The sequence below is a fragment of the Erinaceus europaeus genome, chromosome 7 (genome assembly GCF_950295315.1).
Source record: "Erinaceus europaeus chromosome 7, mEriEur2.1, whole genome shotgun sequence".
NCBI lineage: Eukaryota > Metazoa > Chordata > Mammalia > Eulipotyphla > Erinaceidae > Erinaceus > Erinaceus europaeus.
Window position 1 is genome coordinate 52,540,868 of NC_080168.1, and position 20,733 is coordinate 52,561,600.

Below are 20,733 nucleotides of genomic sequence, written 5' to 3' on the forward strand. Positions count from 1 at the left end.
GTAGTTGTTGTTATTGATGTCCTCGTTAGACAGGACACAGAGAAATTGAGAGAGGAGGGGAAGACAGAGAGGGAGAGAGGAGAGAGAAAGATAGACACCTACAGACCTGCTTCACTGCCTGTGAAGGGACTCCCCTACAGGTGTGGGGGGGCTCTAACCAGGATCCTTAACGCAGGTCCTTATGCTTTGTGCCACATGCGCTAACTAGCTGCTACAATCCAACACCCCCTTTTTTTTTTTGCCTCCAAGGTTATCGTTGGGGCTCAGCACCAGCACTATGAATCCACTGCTCTTGGAGGCCATTTTTCCCATTTTGTTGCCCTTTTTGGGCTTGTTGTAGTTGTTATTGTTTTCATAGCTGCTGTTGTTGGATAGGACAGAGAGAAATAGAGAGAGGAGGGGAAGACAGAGGAGGGAGAGAAAGACACCTGAAAACCTGCTTCAGTGTTTGCGAAGCGACCCAGTACAGGTAGGGAGCTGGGGACTTGAACCGGATCCTTATGCGATCCTTGCGCCTTGCACCATGTGGGCTTAATCCATTGCACTACTGCCCAGCTTCCTCAAACATGGAATTTTAAAGTCTTTTCAGTTTCACTCACTGTGGAAGGGAAGGTGATGGTGGTGCTGAGACCAAGCTGAGGTGAACTGAAAGAGTATGAATTTCTAGCTGCTTTCCAGGTAAGACCATAGCCATAGATCTGACTTCATCCTCCAGTGTTTTACTAGCTCCCCCTTCTGGCTGCAGAGGTATTAGCACCAGCCAGGCAACACCTCCTCAAGTTTCTTGTTGGGGCTCCACCTCCAAAGACCTTTACTCCACTTTCCTTGAGAGCAATTCTTGCTTCTGGAATATAGCTCTGTATTAGCTTAATGGTTCTTTCTCTGTATGTGTGTTCTTCCAGCATGTATTCCTTTTTTAAAAAATAACTTATTTAATTAATTTATAATAAATGCCATCTGTTAAGGTAATGAATGAACTTTTCAGTTTTCCCAAACTGGACTCAGATGAGTCAAAATTCTCATCATGTTTTTTATTCTGCAGTTATGTGTATGTCTATAAATTTACATACTTCAAACTTTTAACAACATGTCACAGATTGGCAGACTTTTATTGTTAATTACAGGGTTTATTTAAAAAATGTTTTACGAGTAGGAGATAACTCAGCTAATATAGCATAGGCCTTCCCTGTGTGAGGTCCCAGGTACAAGCCCTGACAGCTGATGGGAAGCATCATAGAAGGCACCAAGGAAGTGTGGTGGGTGTTGAGGGGTTATGCTATATTTCTTATCTCTCTCTCTCAGCTCTCCCTTCAGAAATAAAGAATGAAAAAAAAAACTTTTTCTTTTTTTAGTTTGTTTTAGGAAGGCCACTCAGCATGTATGAGGCCCTGGTTTCATTCTTCACTGCTGTATTCAAATGAAATAGTTTTTTTCCTGATGGGTAGGCATTTAAATACAACAAATGGAGCTGTACATGGAATATAAATGCCATAATTCCATTTATTAATTTTAACATTTCAGTCGGATAAATGCTCTCTCTTGTCACTTGACGCGGCGGTGGCAGCAGAACACAGAAAAAGGAGGTTTGGAGCAGAAAGGGAACACAATCTTTTATTCGCACGGACATCAGGATTTGGGGTGGGAACGTGGCAGTTCGGGCCACGTGGAGCCAGCCAAGAATGGCCGTCCACCTCCTACTGCACCACTGAGCAAGAGAGGGGGGGGGGAGGGAGAGAGAGAGAGAGAGAGGAGGGCTTTTTAAGGTCAACACCCAGGAGTGACGTGTTGGGACAGGATTGGTTGGGGAAAGCACCTGAGTACTGTATATCTCTGTGGGGAGTGGCAGAGCCTTGGGGACAGCACTTAAGGGTACTGTAACTCTCTGTGTAGAGTGGCAGAGCCTTGGGGAGACATCTGCACAGCACTCTCTGATTTTAAAGGCACCTATTTAAAAAATATGAACAGGTAAATAGAAAACTCAGTGATCCATGAAGTATGAATACAACCTTTTTGATGATATTGGAAGGGAGAGAAACTTCCTACAGGTTTATAATGCCATCTCCAGGAAGGTGAACTTCTTTCTTTCTCTCCTTTTTTTTCTTCCTTCCTTCTTTTCTTTATTTTATTTTCTTTCTTTCTCTCTTTCTTTCTTTTCATATGGAATAACTTGATAACAGGAAGGCCCAATCCTGACCAAACACTTGCCTGTTTCTAACAGTCTACTTATGGCAAGAGGAGATGCAGGTACTTGACATTTGAGAATCTCATTTTAAGAAACTATCCTCTCCTGCTGAGTTAGAGTTACCACAGCCTGAGGTAGCTGGTTGCTCAGTAGGAGTAGCTGAGACAGGGCCAGACTGGGGATGGGAATTGCCACCTGAAATCTCTGAATTTCTTGTAACTTCCATCTGATACCACTGGGATCCTTGTAACTTCCCAACTTAAGGCCAGCTTTCCACCTTAGTGTTTTTGACATAAGGTCCAGCAACCAAACTGAATTAGCTAGTAACAGTATTTTCTTGTGTTCTGCAAATGAAGAAAAAAGTAACACAATAGAGAAGCCCAAACCGTCAGTGCAGAATGCTGCTTGACCTGTGGGGAAGGAATAACTTCATTTCTTTCCTTCTCGCCAGTTAAGGTTGGTTCCAGACATTGATGCCGTTTAGACTCAAAGAAGAGGTCTGGGTACTTCATACTTAATACTTCTATTAATTCTCCAAACCTATGTACTGTGGGTAAAATGGACTTAGTCAGTCCTTCCTGCTCCAGACCATCAAGCTTTCTCACTTGGAAAAGTAGGTACCTGAGTAGGTAACAGGGAAGGAAATGTGTTCTGTGGCCTTGGGGTCATGCCTGATACTGCACATGTTGGTAATGGTCTCTATTTTTTTTTTGTTTTTTTAATGAAAGTGAGAGAGATATGCAGAGAAAGGGACCAGAACACTGTTCAACTCTGGCTATGGTGGTAGAGGGAATTGAACCTGGGGCTTCAGAGCTTCAAGCATGAAAGTCTTTTTGCATAACCATTATTATTTTTTATGTTTATTTATTTATTCCCTTTTGTTGCCCTTGTTGTTTTTTTATTGTTGTTGTAGTTATTATGGTTGTTGTTATTGATGTCGTCATTATTAGATAGGACAGAGAGAAATGGAAAGAGGAGGAGAAGACAGAGAGGGGGAGAGAAAGATAGACACCTGCAGACCTGCTTCACTGCCTGTGAAGCGACTCCCCTGCAGGTGGGAAGCTGGGGGCTTGAACCAGGATCCTTATGCCAGTCCTTGCGCTTCGCACCATATTGCATAACCATTATTATAGCATCTCCCCACTCCCAAGAGGCCATATTTGTTCTCTCCAGATGTATAATGAAGCAGGGAGAAGCCCCTAGAGAACTGGGAGAAGCTGGGGGACTCAGGGGACTTTGGAGGCCTTTAGAAAACTTTGGGGACCTTGAGAGGGGTGCTTCTGTAGCTGAGATATAAGGACACTGACCCAGGGAGCAGTTGCTGCTGACCTACAGAGCAGTTGCTCAGATGGAGAGCTGCTGAGAAGCCCCCACAGATGAGGCCTGAGGGGGCCAGCTGGGAGAGAGAGCTACAGATACATGGTGGAGCTAACCAGAAGAAACTGACCCAAGAGAGGGGACTGGGTGGAGCCCAGCACAAGAGAGATGAGCTATGTTAAAGGGACTGAGCAGAAGGGAACCAAGTTGAGATGACTCCCCACAGAGTAAAGATATGCTGCTCTGTCTTGTTGTTGGTGCCTCCCTGTGTCTCCTTTCAACTTTTGCCTCCCTGGCATCCCTGCTCAGAATGAATGGGCAGTGTCCAGTCCTCCCCACCACACTCCCTCCAGCAGGACATGTGGGTGTTAACAATGACAGCATTATAATCCTTTAACTTAGAATGAAATGCCCCACAAATAGAAAGATAATATACTAGAACATGAGGGACCAGGCAGTGGCACATCTCATTGAGTGCACATGTTATAGTGCACAAGGACCTGGGTTCAAGCCCCTGGTCCCCACCTGCAGGGGGAAAAGCTTCAGGAGTGGTGAAGCAGGGCTACAGGTGTCTCTGTGCCTTTTTTTCCCTCTCTACCCTCCCTTCCCCTTATCAATGTCTCTCTGTCTCTATCAAATAAATAAATAGATACTATTAAACATCCCTTCCTCCAGTCCCCATCCTTCTACTATAAAATATGTGTACTTATATATGATCTTGCAGAGGCAATTTTCCCATTTTTCATTAATGAGATTCACAGGTGACATGTCTTTTCATGCTTCTAATCTTCTATGTCATCATAGCTTCACTTTTATTTTGCATTCTTCTACTTTTGTAAACAGATATTATGCCATTTCTTTTTTTATATTTATTTATTTATTTTGTCCTCAGAGTTATCGCGGGCTCAGTGCCTGCATCATGAATCCACTGTTCCTGGCAGCCATCTTTTTTTCCCCCCATTTTTGTTGCTGTAGTTATTGTTGTTGGATAGGACAGAGAGAACATGAGAGAGGAGGGGGAGATAGAGAGGAGGAGTGAAAGATAGACACCTACAGACCTGTTTCACTGCTCGTAAAGTACCCACCCCCCCACCCCCCGCAGGTGAGGACCTGGGAGCTTGAAGCAGGATCTTTCACCATTTCTTTTTTATATTTTTGATAAATGTTACAGCATAAGTATTGGTTCTTTAAAATATCCCTTAATGGTTTTAGGTTTCAGGAAATATGTATCACTGGGTTTCATTGCCTGCATGATGAATCTTTTGCTACTAGTGACTTTTTGTTTATTTATTTGTTTGATTTTTGTATAGAGATAGTAAGGGAAGGGGAAACAGAAGATAAGAGGAAGAGAGACACCTGTACCACTGCTTCACTACTCATGAGGCTTTTTCCTTGCTTATGGCGGGAGGGGGGGTGCAGAGGCTTCAACTTGAGTCCTTGAGGATAGTAATGTGTGTGCTCTACTGGGAGCCACTGACTGGCCCTCTCCTCCTTATTTAATGTTAATGTCACATTAATCTTTGGAATGCCTGGTTTCACATTTCTTTTGTAAATAACTTTCTAGTAGGTCTTATTTATTGTCCCAGAATTATTTAATTTGCTGTTATTTTATATAGCGAACATTGATAAAATCCTTTTTAAAATTTTTATTTTATTTTATTTTTAGTTACTGCTGGATTACCACTGGGATTTGGTGCATGCACTGTGAATCTACTGCTCCTGGAGGCCATTTTTTCCATTTTTGTTGTTGTTGGATAGGACAGAGAGAAACTGAGAGAGGAGGGCAAGATAGAGAGGGAGAGAGAAAGATAGACACTTGCAGACCTGCTTTGCCGCTAGGGAAGCCTCTCCCTGCAGATGAGAAGTAGGGCCTTGAACTTGGATCCTTGCACAGGTCCTTGCGCTTCCTGGTATGTGCACCACCACCTGGCCTGATAGAATACTTTTTATACTTCTGATAATAGTATGAGATTCCTCCTGCAATATTATCTGAAATGTATCCATTTCAGTGAATAGTCCGATTTGTAAATAAGAGAAACTTTAGGAGGTAATGGCTCTGTGTACTTAACCAGACTCGGATGTAGTGGAGCCAGATCTCAAACCCAGCTCTGTTGTGAAGTCAGAGTCTACCCTCAAACACTAAATCTGTCTACCTTTCATGTCCACTGCATTTACATGACTCAGGAGATAAGGTAGTGATCATAGAGAAGCAAAGAAGTAGTAGAAATTTTATTCTTAAGATAATTTGTTAATTAAGATTGCTTCTAAGATAAAATTGATACTAATTTTTTAAATTTATTTTTTATTTAAGAAAGGATAAATTAACAAAACCATAGGGTAGGAGGGGTATAACTCCACACAATTCCCACCACCCAATCTCCATATCTCACCCCCTCCCCTGATAGCTTTCCCATTCTCTATCCCTCTGGGAGCATAGACCCAGGGTCATTGTGGGTTGCAGAAGGTGGAAGGTCTGGCTTCTATAATTGCTTCCCCACTGAACATGGGCGTTGACTGGTCGATCCATACTCCCAGTCTGCCTCTCTCTTTCCCTATTAGGGTGGGTCTCTGGGGAAATGGAGCTCCAGGACATATTGGTGGGGTCTTCAGTCTAGGGAAGCCTGGCTGGCATCCTGATGGCATCTGGAACCTGGTGGCTGAAAAGAGAGTTAACAAACAAAGTCAAACAAATTGTTGAGCAATCATGGACTCAAAGGTTTGAATAGCGGAGAGGAACTGTTGGGGGGGGGTACTCACTGCAAACTCTAGTGTACTTCTGCTTTCAGGTATATATTTTGCACTAGTTTATGGATACGTGTGATACATATGCTCTCTCTCACAGAATCTGGTCTATATCTAGGTTTTGGGACTTTGTTAGAAAGTGATCCACCTGGGATGGAATTAGAGAATACTATGAAAGGAAAGGTCTCACCCGAGTAATGAAGCTGAAGGGCTGTCATTCCACACCTGAAGTCTCTGGACACAGTCTGAGCTGAAGCATGTTGAGGTGGCAATTGTTGCGTTGATTAGGTTGCGATTGGCAGATGCAATATTATTTGATATGGATTGGGAGAAGCATGCGGGAAAGTGGGCCCTAGCCTAAGGTTCCAGGACTGGGGGAAATATAGGCTCTATAGTGGAGATGTGAGGTTCCTGCTGTCTTAGGGTTCAAAAAGACAATGGATAGTTAATATTATCATCACATTATTTGGTAATTGGGTTAACTTTGAAAAGTCCTTTTGTTAGGGTTTCCTGTATAGTACCTAGTATCTTATATAGCTGCGCCACTGGTTGCTTCTGATCTACTTGGTCTAGGCTTTTGAGAGAGTCCGCATATCAAATACACAGCCTATATATTAGAAAGACTCTGTGTTTTAAAAACTTTGAGACATACAATTAATTTTCCCCCCCTCATATTAATTAACTAGTGATTTATATGGCTACACTTTACTAGGAGTGTAAATAAACACCATTCCCACCACCAAAAGACTGTGTCCCATCCCACCCACCCACCCTCACCCCCCACCCCCACCCCCACCAGCCCAGGAAGCCGCATGTCCACCCTCCCCCTCACCACAGGGTTTTTACTTTGGTGCCCTACTTTCAGTTTAGTCAGATTCTGCTTTTAGTTTCCCTTTCAGATCTTCTTTCTCAACTTCTGTTGATGAGTGGGATCATCCCATACTCATCTTTATCTTTCTGACTTTGCTCACTTAATATAATTCCTTCTAGCTCTGTCCAAGATGGGTCAGAGAAGGTGGGTTCATTGTTCTTGATAGCTGTATTAATTTTATAAGAATATTTAGTACTAGGGCAACAAATATGGAAAAAATGGCCTCCAGGGGCAGTGGATTTGTAGTGCAGGTACTAAGCTCCGGTGACAACCCTAGAGGCAAAAACAAAAGAAAACAAACAAACAAACAGAATATATAATACTTTGGACATAGACTAGTGATCATACACAGGTATGATATTTTGGTAGGCTCCACCTCTCAGGCTGACAGAAAAAACCAGGACAGAGTAGATCCTTTGCTCCATCAGAAAAAGGATTTCAGAGGCAAAACCTCAGAATTTCAAAAGAACCTTGGGAATTATGTGATTTCACAATTTTATTTTATTATTATTTTTAACACCATTCTTCTGCAATGATTAAATCCATGAATGAAGAAGGGTTGCTTGTTGACCTGGGAGAGGTGTGGGTAGCATTAAGTAGGAACAACTGGGGAGATTTTAAATCTTAATGCCCTCCTCTCCTCTCCTCTTCTCTCCTCTCCTCTCCTCCCCTCCACCCCACCTCTCCTCCCCTCCCCTCCGATCCCCTCCCCTCTTCTCCTCTCCTCTACTCTTTTGCCTCTAGGGTTATTGCTGGGGCTAGATCCTGGCACTATGAATCCACTGCTTCTGGTGGCCTTTTTTTTTTTTCTTTCTTTCTATTTTATTAGATAAGACAGAGAAAAATTGAGAGAGGAGGGGGAGATTGGGAGAGAGAAAGATAAGACACTTGCAGACTTATTTCACCACTTGTGAGGTTTCTCCCTTGCAGGTGGGGAGCCAGGAGCTGGAATGGGGCTCCTTGCATGGGTCCTTGTGCTTGTGCTACGTGCGCTTAACTGGGGCGCCATCTCCTGGCCTCCCAGAGTAACTGACTTCTTCATTACAGCAACTGACATGTGAATACTGTGTTTTTCTTTTCATTTGTGTTGGTTCTCAAAGACTGCTCAGAACGTGCAATTACATTTTTTATTTTACTGCTGGTGTAACTGATGAACTTAGATCTTATCTGAGCAATAATTGGGTCGAGTTAGGTCTTGCATCATTCTACAGGAATCAATTTACAATCCTTGTTTACTTCAAGGATCTCTTTGACACATAAATTTAGCAGCTACAGAATTAGATAGCATTACCAGAAAGCTATTAGCTATCCTCTCAGAGATAATATTTATAAATGGACTATAATTATTGCCTGAAAACACACTGTTTCCTGAGCTTAGAGCAGTAAAGTTAAGGCAATAATTTACTGAGTTCTCCTGTAAGAAGAAGGCCTCCAGCAGAATATGAAGACAGCTGGGGTGAAGTGTGGGACTAGAAAGAATGAAAGGGGGATCAAGAGAGAAACTAGACTCATACAGCTAGTAAGTGTGTCCCATGCTCTTCTAATAAGAGTACAGAGGCCGGTGCAGAGAGAAACTCAGAATCTCCTGCACTGACTGGGAGAAGACTTTTTCAAGTATTTTCTCAACCTGGTAGAAGCTTTCTCGTGGGAATGCTTTGCTCACAGATGTTTTCCCAAAAGAAGCTCTTATTTTCCCCAGATAACTGGATTAATTTTTTAAAAATAAATACAACTCCAATAAGCTAGATAGTACATGGCCTTTGGCCCTGGAATTTAAATTCAGGTCAGCAAATACTTATTAAGCAATTGCTATATGCAGGATAATTTGCTAGGTATTTTGAGAGCTACCAGGATGTCATGCTTCTCAAGAAGCTTGAAGTTTAGAAGGGTCGACAGCTAACACTACAGTTACTAATACTTGCAACTCTGTACAAAGCATTCTTTTTAAGCCTAGAATTAAAATTATTAACTAATTGAATCTGCACAGTAATCCTACAAAATGGTGCTGTAACTCCATTAAATAGATGAGGAACTGAGGTCGCTTTTATATATATATATGTAAGTAATGGGAAACTTGAGATGGCAGGAGATAAAATATCTATTTTTAAATCATGTAATAAATATCAGAGTCTGGGCTATAATACAGTTGAAGTCTCCTGACTCTCAACACAAGACCTCTTTGATTAAACCATGAAGTCTTTTTGTCTTTTCCTTAATAATAAATGGGGCTGGAAGAGATTTCTATATTCTAGCCAAGTCTCCAAGTAATCAACTTTAACTTAAACTTTGTTTTTCTAAGGAGCCTCAAAAAGTACTCACTTGCATTTTATGAAACTTCAAGCAAAGCACTGTTTGTATAAATACCATTTAGGAAGCATTTTCTGGCTAGAATTAATATAAACCTACATTTACTGTTGACTTTAGACATGCTTTCCTATGTATATGAGTTTTTGAAGCTTATTTATTTTTTTATAAAATTCACTAATTTATCTAGCAAGATGTTTTGGTTTTGCATATCAGAATCAAAATTTGTTAAATAATGTTTTCATTAGGAAAATTGGTCTTGTTTGTATAAAATAGCTAAAGCATAATTCAAAAGAAACTATTTTTTAACACATCCTCTAAGCATGTTAATTTTCCTTAATGATTTTTACCATAAACCTAGTCTTAGATAAAAGTGAACAGCAGGGGGGGTCTCTCTTCTGTATCCTATTTTTTGACCTGATTTCTTCATCTTGTCTGCTTTCTCCTCACACAGCAGGAGAAAGCTATTCTGGGATCATAATATTTTTCCCTCCGATCCTTTGGAATGTCTTGTTCTTGTGGTTCTGGTAGTCACCAAAATACTTATTTTCTATTTCATTCTCTTGAATTCTATGCTTTTTCAATGTTCAAGGAAATAACCACATGGGCACATGAAGTAATGATGATGAGGATATTGGTTTCCTAAGGTCTCTGTAACAAAATAATGCAACACAGATGACTTAAAACAACAAACATTTATTCTCTCACTTTTCAGGAGGCTAAAGTCCAAATTTATGATGTTGGCAGGGTTGTGTTCCTTCTGAATGCTTTTAGAGAAGAAAACATCCTTACTCCCAGGTTCTGGTAACTCCTGGTGATTTGGTGTTCCTTCACTTTTATCTGTGTGGCTCTAATGTTTGTTCCCTTGGTCCTTCTATTCCTGTGTTTGAATCTCTCCCATTGCCTTTACGTAAGTCCAGTATGAGTTCATCTTAACTAATTACTCTTGCAAAGACCCTATTTCTATAGAAAGCACATTCTGAAATTCCAGATAACTCTTAAGTGGTGGAAGGAACACCATTCACATGGAATAATAAGGGAAGGGAAGTGGTAAAGTGTTCTTACCCAAACTTACATTGGCTTATTTTGAGAAGTATTGTAAGGTTGCATCAGAATTAACTATGTTATCTTGTAATGGCTTAAGTCTTCCTTTATGGCTGATTGGAAAGGTACAATGATTTCCTCAGGTCTGACACCATTTTCAGGAAACCATGGTGACAAATGTCCACACAATTCAGGAGAAGAGGGAGGGTTGCCTTTGGTTAGACTGCTTCATCACTGTCTCTAATTATCTTCGTGAAGAACAAACAAATTTAGTTTTATTTTGAAAAGCAATAATTATGTAATAGAGAGGAGACAAATTGATCCTATTGAATAGAATGAGTTTTCAGTGTCAAACAGAACAATTTTAGCACTGGTTTTTCTAACCATGGGCAACTCTCAGCAGCATTTTTTTTTTTAACAATTAAATCTACATCCGGGATTATTTTCAGTTTTTTGTTCTTTTTTTAAAAAGACACAGTAGGTATTCAAAAGCAAGGACTCATGCATTTCCTACAATAATAATTATAAGACTGTCAAAAGGAAGTATGATTGCTACATAAAGGCATCTAAAATACATTTTAGCTGCTCACATTTTTTTTTAAAGAAGTTAATCCTATATTCTAAAGCCCAGAAGGGGACAGCAGGATACCTTAGAATGTTGAAATAAAAGCATTCAGTATTTATTGGGGTGGTCAAACCTCCAAACTCATCTTTTCTAATCTGTGGCTTAGTTTACCAGAATCTCACCATTGACAAAGTGTTAATGTTGGATGTGCTACTCTTAGGATCCAGGCTCAACCATTCTCCAACTTGGTACAGATTCCATGCAGTAAACCGTCCTTCTTTCCTTCTCATATAAAAACAGAGTGGTGCTATAAAACCCAAGTTTTACCCAGTACGGTGTAGGCCAGGGCTTGACCCTGGATTGGGAGTAAGGCAAAGCAGACATTCTCTCAAGAGTGCTATCTTGTTGTCGCCCCCCCCCCCAAAAAAAAAAGATTATGTAGTGTTGGCGATGGAATCCTGGGCCAACAAATACACTTTAGCTACCTCTGCTGCCACACACGTTTCTTTTTAGATTAACCACTATACAGAGACAGTGGGGGGCTGTGGGTGGAGATATCAAAGTACCACTCCTCTCAGGAGTTCTTGCTGTTCTCATGTAGTTCTGAGGTTCAAACCCAGAGCTTCATGCATCTGAGATGAATGTTCTACCTCTGTGCCCTTTCCCCAAGCTCATGGATCTTCCTTTTCCTACAAAATAGGAAACTTAAAGTTAAAAGATGCAGGTGGAGGGCAGATTGCATAATGGTTACACAGAGACTCTCATGATCAAGGTTCCAAAGGCCTAGGTTCAGTCCTCCACACCACCATCAGCCAGAGCTGAGCAGCGCTCTAGTAAAAAAGAAAAAAAAAAAAAAAGTGAGAAGATGCCACTTATAAAGAGAAAGCAATGTGTGGGGGCTAGAGTATGTCTACATAGCCAGCAGATAGGATTCGAAAGTAACGAAAACCAAAACAAAAACAAAAGAGGAAAACAATCTGTCTCAAAAATATAAAATGAAAATTGAGCTGGTCACCTCAGATGACTAAAGAGTTCTGGCACCTGAGAAAGCCCCTCACCCCCCTACCCCAGCACCTAATTAAAAAAGAAAGAGAGAGAGAGAGATGCCAAGTCTTAGGTAGACAAAAGGCCAAACTCTGGTCACTTCCAGCGCCTCCAGAAGTTTCCGCAGGCCGGGGCAACAGACAGCCAATCAAAAAGAGAAAAACATAAGCTCACACCAAACATAGCCCAGAATTGAAACCTGACCAATCACCGCTGGACAAATTTCCCACCAATCCCAGCTGCACTGGCGGGAAACCTCATTTGCATCATGCAGCCCTCAAACAGTGGGGGTTGGGGTCCCCTCTTGTCTGCACAGGAGCTGCTGCCGGGGCTGTGTGAGCGTGAGCCTCCTGGGCTTTTGGACTCAGCTTTGCCTGTTGCAGATGCTACCCGGAATAGGATTTCTTGTGGTGACTCAGTTTCTGGCTCTCTGTGTACAGAGCTCAGGTTGGTTTGTGCACTCTTTAGCGTTTTTGTTTTTTTTTTTGGGGGGGGCGGGGCGGCGTCTGTTCTGGACCTGCCACTCACCCTGCTCCCACCGGGCAAGATGGCGCCAAGCCCAGCATTGCGGGCCTCGGGCGCTTTTGGTGGGTGGGAGCCGGTTTGTCAGTCTGTGACCGAGTCAGTGACCCTTGTAATAGGGAGTCCTCCCACACCTATACTTGGTGTGCGAGTCTCAAATTCTGGAGGGGTGGGCGAGGTGGGGGTGGGGAGCTGGGCGTGGTTCTTGCCCCTTTTCACACATTTGGCCCCCTCCGCACCAAACTTGCTGCAGCTCCATGCAGGACCCAACACTGATGCACGAAGGAGCAACAGCACGTTGAAGGACTGCGTGTGTGTTGGAGTTATTTTATTTATTACGTACGAGTCAGTTCTATGAGATATAACTGAACAGGCAGGGATAGCTCTACCAGCTGAACTGTTCTCCAGCCTCTGGGCAGAAAGAGGGTAAAAATCACTAGACCCATTCACTGGACAGATTTATTGAACCTTCGGAGTCAGTTTATTGTAAAATGAAGTGGTGTACTTTCACATGAAATTATTTTTATTTTTTATTTTTTTTATTATTATTTTTCTTTCCTCCAGGTTTATTGCTGGGCTCGGTGCCTGCACCATGAATCCACCGCTCCTGGAGGCCATCTTTTCCCCCTTTTGTTGCCCTTGTTGTTGTAGCCTCGCTGTGGCTATCATTATTGCCATTGTTGATGTCGTTTGCTGTTGGATAGGACAGAGAGAAATGGAGAGAGGAGGGGAAGACAGAGAGCGGGAGAGAAAGATAGACACCTGCAGACCTGCTTCACCACCTGTGAAGAGACTCCCCTGCAGGTGGGGAGCTGGGGGCTCGAACCGGGATCCTTACACCGGTCCTTGCGCTTTGCCCCACATGCGCTTAACCCACTGCGCCACCGCCCGACCCCCCATAGCATGAAATTTTGTTTTTTAAAGTGGGATAAGTGGGGGGCCGGGCGGTAGCATAGCGATTAAGCGCACATGACATAAGCTCACATGGCATAAGCTCAAGGACCAGCGTAAGGATCCCGGTTCGAGCCCTACCTGCAGGGGAGGTCGCTTTACAAGTGGTGAAGCAGGTCTGCAAGTTTCTGTCTTTCACTCTCCTTCTGTCTTCCCCTCCTCTCTTTATTTGTCTTTGTCGTATGCAACAACAGCAGCAGTAACAATAACAACAACAACAACGGTAACAAGGGCAACAAAATGGAAAGAATGGCTTCCAGGAGCAGTGGTTTCATAGTGCAGGCACCGAGCCCCAGTGATAACCCTGGAGGCAAAAAAATGGGATGCCTGGAAACCCGTGTTTGAGCATGTGCTCTGCTACTGAGCCACTTTGCCCAATTTTTCTGTTACTTATTTTATGAGATAGATACCAAAGTACAGCGCCACCAACCATGGACTTTACATCTGTTTCTGTTTTTGGTGCTCTCATACAGTTAAAGAATGGATCCCTGGGATTCACACTTTGAAGGTATGAGCTCTACCTTCTGAGACATCTCCTAGGCTCTTAACTATTTTAATTAGAATTTCAGGTTACAAATCAGTTAGATATTATTACTTGCCTAATACATAAGGTATAGAAACTTAGACTCTGTGAGAAGTAACAGTAGATAGGGCATTGCTATGTATGGCAAAGTGCATCCTAAGTACATCTTTTCTTCCATTCTGAGAAAAATCTGACCTGGCCTAAGGATAAAACAAAAAACTTTGGAAGAGACTACATTAGTGAATTGAAATATATATATATATATATATATATATATATATATATATGCCATGAGAGTTATCACTGGGGCTTGTTTCCTGCATCCACTGCACCTGGTGGCCATTTCTTTCTTCTTCTTTTTTTTTTTTTTTTTTTTGCCACTTCATTCTTTCTATTCTTATTTGACAGAATAGAGAAATTGAAAGGGGAGGGGAGATAAAGAGAGTTGAAGAAAGATGGACACCTACAGACCTGCTTCACCACTAGTGATCCATTCCCTCTGCAGGTGGGGAGCGGGGGCTGGAACCCCAGTTCTTGTGCATGGTGATATGTATCACCAGTCCTTGTTAAATGTTTAAAGTATAAGTCTTTGGCATTGAAACCAGAAATGGAACATAATGGGAAATAGTTATCATTCAGGTACTATACTAACCAGTGTCACAGACTGAGTTCACTTAAGAAAAAATAATTTTAGCACTTTTAAATACCTGGGAATAGTTTTCTACTCTTAGCACTTTTAAATACCTGGGAATAGTTTTCTATTCTTCTTCTCCCCCTGCCTCTCTTTTTGATAGACACATATATGTAATTCCACTAAAATGTGACAATATGGGGGCAGTTATCAGACGCACTCATCTCAGACTGCTGGGTAGCAGTTGACATGAAAACTCAAAAATAATTTCAGTTTTCCATGTTTACAGGCAATGTTAACTTTATGCTGTGTCATTCCCATTCTATAGTATAAAAGGAAGGAAACAGTGACCTTAATACATTACAAAGTTCTAGTAACATGAAACACTGAGAAGGGAAAGATACAGATTGACTCTCAGTGTGAAACTGGAAATTGTCCACTCTCAGATGATGGAGTCAAGTGGTAAAGGGGAGAATCCAGAAAGTAAATAACAAGAATGGGCCCTGGATTTAGCCAAGTGGGAGAGGAGACATTTCTTTGGACTGGAAGAATTAAAGTTGGAAAACAAGATGTTGAAGGAAAAGGTTCTTTCAAAAAACTGTCAATTAGATAATGCTAACTTATTCAGAGTATCATAAATACATGTCTTGAATACAAAAGTGGAGGGACAGTGTGAGGAAAGAACATTTCTGTTTTTTTGTGTCAGTAGCACATGAAGGTAAAAAGAAGAAAGGTCTAAGTAGGCTCTTGCTGCCATGACCTCATTTGAAACATCACCACCACCTACTGCCACTTCTTTCTTTGCTCTGTTGAAACCTGTTATCTTCTTTGACCGGTGTGGTGACAGTTCTGACAGTGATGACTCCTTTGGGTAAATACTATAGTAAACTTCGTGGGTGGGTTATTGCTGTAAAAGCGAGGTATCTCAACCTTGACATTTGGGAATAGGCCATTCTTTGTGTTGGTAAGAGTCTGTTCTTTGCCTGTGGGGTGTTTAGCAACATCACTATTTCCACTTTGCAGATGGTCTCCAGACACTGCTAAAGGTCCAGATGGGGGCAATAGCAACTCAGGGCAAAACCACTGCATTTGATTATCGTCTCCCATAAGTTCCTTATGGATTGGCTCCAACCATCTAGCAGAGGACATTGAGCTTAGGCAAATCAGCAGTCAAGGAAACCTCAGGAAGTGACTACAAAGGGTAGTTTTACATGGACTGGGTTAGAGGAAACTTCTAGAGAGACATAAGAAGATGGGAGGGGAAGACTGAAGTGAGGGGCATCAAGAACAATTATGGGAAACACATAAGAGTTTAAATTTACATTTGAATAGATAGGAGGGTAAAATCCAACTGTTATCTTTTTCCATATAAAGAAAAATGTGGGGGGCCAGGCAGTGGGGCACTGGGTTAAGTGCATATAGTATGAAGCCTAAGGACTTGCGTGAGGATCCCAGTTTAAGCCCTCAGCTCCCCACCTGCAGTGGGGTCGCTTTACTAGTTGTGAAGCAGGTCTGCAGGTGTTTATCTTTCTCCCTCCCCTCTCAGTTTCTTTCTGTTCTATACAAGAAAAATGGCCACAGGAGCGGTGGATTTGTAGGACAGCCACTGAGCCCCAGTGATAATCGTGGAAGCCAAAAAAAAAAAAAAAAAAAAAAAAGGCCTGCTCATTTCAACTTACATTTATGGGTCTTCCCTAAAAGGAAGTCTTAGTAAATCTTAGTAATAAGTCACATCACTTTCTGTATTACTTAAGGTATTTTAGGAAACTGCACACAGAATAATCAGATTTTTTTTTCTCCTGTCCTGTATGGAGAAGTGTTAAAATCTTAAAGTATTTTAAGACTTGGATTAGCTAGTAGACAAGAGGGAGCAAGTGGAAAATCCCATGTTAAAAACTCAAGGCTGCAAAACCTTTTTTAAAAATTTAATTAAAAAAATGTTATTATTGCCACCAGGGTTACTATTGGGGTTTGGTGCCTGCACAATGCCTCTATTGCTCACAGAAATCCTTCCCTTTCTCCATTTTCTTTCTTTTTTAAATAGAGACAGAGAAATTGAAGGGGGAAGAAGAGAGACACCTGCAATACTGTTTCACCTCTTTGCGAATCTTCCCCCCTGCAGGTGAGGACCAAGGCTTACACCTGGGGTCATTGTGCATTGAACATGTGTCTTCCTGTGTGTGCCACTGCATTGCCTTAGCAAAACCTTCTGGAACTTTGTAAAAGGTTATGTTGAAGGGGCTGGTCAGGGGCACACCTAGTTAAGCACACAAAGTGCGAGCCCCTGGCTCCCTGCCTGCAGGAAGTGTAGCCTCATAAGCAGTGCAAACAGGTCTACAGGTGTCTGTTTCCTGCTCCCCTACGTCCTCTTTTGATTTTTCTCTGTGCTATCCAACAACAACAACAACAATAACAACAATGGAAAAAGGATGGTCACCAGGAGTAGTGGAATCGTAGTGCAGGCACCGAGCCCAGCAGTAACACTGGAGGTGAGCGCGTACACACACGGACACACACACACACACACAGGTTATGTTGAAGATTGGTTCAAGTTTAAAGTAAGATTTTGTTTATCTGCTCAAGTCTAGTGAAAAAAATTAACTTGACCTGATTCCTTTAAAAGTCAAGATTTTTTGTACTTGGTCAAAGAGAAGAACCATATCAAAGAAGAATAACCCAGTTCTTACTAGTATATGTATATGGGGCCGGGGAAACAGCATAATGATTACGCCAAAAGACTTTCAGGCTGGAGGCACCAAAGGTCCCAGGTTCACTCTCCAGCACCATCATAATCCAGACCTAAGCAGTAAAAAAAAAAAAAAAAAAGTACATGATAGATTTGAGAAGTGGCTATAATAGGACAAAGGCTGGATTATGCCCATCTTCTGTTTACATTGGAAGTTAGATATCAACTTTTCTCATATTCACATCTTCTTTTTACCAAACTACAAATAAAAATGTGCAGCTATAGGCATTATGCTTTCTATTTCTGATACTGTTGGAGATTACAGCCTTATTAAGTTGGAAACTGAGAGCTTAATTATAGTAAAAATCTAGTAGTGTAGGAGGTAACCATCCATAGCTGAGATACTAGGCTGCATTTCCTTTGTTCCTAGTCTTCCACGATGAATTTTAACTCTCCCTTTACACACCTTCCTATTTTCATTCTCCAAACTAGACAGCTAAAGTATTTGCAAAACATTGTTATTGCAGTCATCTTGGGAGATAATTAGTAAGTAACCACAGTTTAATGATACAAGGAATAGAATGGCTAATTGAAGAAAGATGAAGGTGACTTGAAGAATGTTGTATGATTCTAAGGACACTGTTCTAAACTGACATTAGAGATTTGACTTAACTCTTAAGATTTCAGTAGATGCATCTAAGAACACTAGAACATTACAGAGAGTAGATGATGTTTGCAAGCTTTTAATGGTATATATAGTTCTCTCTATATTTTTTAAATAGTAGAACCCTTATCACTGAGAGTCATCTAATAAGAATTACTTCTTATATGTTTAAGAAACCCTCAAAGTTAATGGATAAAATATATGATTTCTGCAGAGATTGAACTAATATGATCTGTTGTATTCTTCAAGGTTTTGTGAGAAAATACTGAAATTCAATTTAAAAAAACCGGTCTATTTTTTTTTTAATGCCATAACATGGATGAATCTTGAGACAAAAAGCAAGCCATTAAAAGTTAATATTTCGAGGGGTCGGGCGGTAGCACAGCAGGTTAAGCACACATGGCATGAAGTGCAAGGATCAGCACAAGGATCCTGGTTGGAGCACCTGGCTCCCCACCTGCAGGGGGGTCGCTTCACAAGAGTTGAAGCAGTTTTGCAGTTGTCTATCTTTCTCTCCCCGCTCTGTCTCCCCTCCTCTCTTGATTTCTCTCTGTCCTGTCCAACAACAACGACATTAATAACAACAATAATAATAACCACAACAATGATACAACAACAAGGGCAACAAAATGGGAAAAATGGCCTCTAGGAGAAGTGGATTCGTAATGCAGGCACTGAGTCCCAGCAATAACACTAGAGGCAAAAAAAGAAAAGAAAAGAAAAGAAAAGAAAAGAAAAGAAAAGAAAAGAAAAGAGTATCATGCAGTTATCCAGCAAACATGAACATCTGAGGCAGGACAGTCATTGTGCTCTGTGCTGGGGGGATCTAGCATTGAGTAACATTGACTTCTCGCACCTCAGTCTGTTATAAGCTCCCCATTATTGAGTTTGTCAATGACCTGCTTATAACTAAGTACTTAGAACATAGGTTTCACAGAACCTCACTATCTCCCCTTTTAAAAAATTTTCTTCTTGGGGCCGAGTGGTGGTGCATCTGGATGAGTGCACTTGTTACCATGCACAAAGACTAAGTTCAAGTCCCTGGTCCCAACCTGTGGGGGCCGGGGTGGGGGGGGGGAGGGAAGCTTCACTTGTGGTGAAGCAGGGCTTCAGTTGTCTCTCGCTCACTCTTTTTTTTTTTTCTTTGCCTCCCAGGGTTATTAATGGGACTTGGTGCCTGCACTATGAATCCACTATTCCTGTGGCCATTTTTTCAGTTTTTTTGATAGGACAGGAAGAAGGTGAGAAAGGAGGGGAAGATAGAGAGGGAGAGAGAGATAGAGACCTTGCAGACCTGCTTCACTGCTTATGAAGTGACCTCTCCCCTTCTGCAGGTGGGGAGCCAGGGGCTTGAACTGGGAACCTTGCACTGGTCCTTGTGCTTCATACTATGTGCGCTTAACCCACTATGTCACCATCTGACCTTCTCTCTTGCTCACTCTTTATCCTCCCCCACACACATCTCAGTTTCTGTCTCTACATAATAAATAAATTAATTAAATATTTTAAAACTTTTTAATCTTTATTTATTTGTTGGATAGAGACAGTCAAATTGAGAGGGAGAGTGACAGAGAGACACCTGCAGCATTGCTTCGCCACTTGTGAAGCTTTCCCTCTGCAGGTGGGGACTGGGGGCTTGAGCCTAGGTCCTTGGGCACTGTAATATGTGCGCTCAACCAGGTGCACCACCACCTGGTCCCAGATTAATTAAATATTTTAAAAATTAAAAAAATTATTTCTGTTGGTTTCCTTAGTGACATTACCTTGACAGAGCCAGCACCACTAGAACTACTTCTTTGGCCATGAAGAATAAACATTGATAACCTCAGGGTTTGATTAATTATATGAAGCACCTGGAGCTCTAGTGGCACAATTGGTTAGCGTGCGGTACTTATATGAAGCACCTTCTCTGCCAATAATGAACATAAGAACATTAACAAAGTAAAGATGGTATTAGTGAAACACAGGCAGATACTGATTTTTAGTCTCAAGCATTATAGGGGAGGAACCTTGAGTCTTGGGATGCTCATTAAGATTTTGTCATTTTGTGGCTTTTTGTGGGAGTGATATAGGAGCTAGAAATGAATAATCTGCCATTTAAAGAAATGGAAAAGTATTAGATAACAGTTGTCAATTTTCTTAGAAGAAAATGTGAAGAACCATATCACAACTTTCAGAAAAAAAATATTAGTGTTACTGATGGTGGTGATGACAACAGGGCTGAACTGTGTACCAGGAACAACTTCTTCTAGCGTTTGCCCTTCTTCTGTAGCCAGTCAGCAGCGTCAGGTTGAGCCTGATGTAAAGTTTCGAGACCTCCTTTGAATCTGGAGAGGTGGCAGTCGTTGACTATGTGGGTCATAGTCTGTCTGTAGCCGCAGGGGCAGTTCGGGTCATCTCTGGCTCCCCAGCGATGGAACATAGCGGCGCACCGGCCATGGCCTGTTCGATAGCGATTAAGGAGGGCCCAATCATAACGTGCTAGGTCAAAGCCAGGTTGACGCTTGCAGGGGTCTGTGATGAGGTGTTTGTTCTTTACCTCAGCTGACTGCCAACTCTGTTTCCAAGAGTCTGGAACAGAGAAGTTCAGTGTAGGCGTAGGGGACCAGATTGGATGACGAGACGTCAAGCGTTGGACAGGGTGGGCGAAGATATCCGCGTATATTGGCAGGTCCGGTCGAGCGTAA

General features: G+C 41.8%; 1 long non-coding RNA gene across 1 annotated transcript in view; it reads left to right on the top strand.

Moving 5' to 3' along the window:
• Positions 1–12,364: 12,364 nt before the first annotated feature.
• LOC132539417 (uncharacterized) overlaps positions 12,365–20,733 on the top strand; it is a 113,394-nt gene continuing 105,025 nt past the window's right edge. The window contains exons 1-2 of the long non-coding RNA XR_009550701.1: positions 12,365–12,516; positions 16,741–16,818. This is a non-coding gene — a long non-coding RNA (uncharacterized LOC132539417). The remainder of the gene's footprint in view (positions 12,517–16,740; positions 16,819–20,733) is intronic.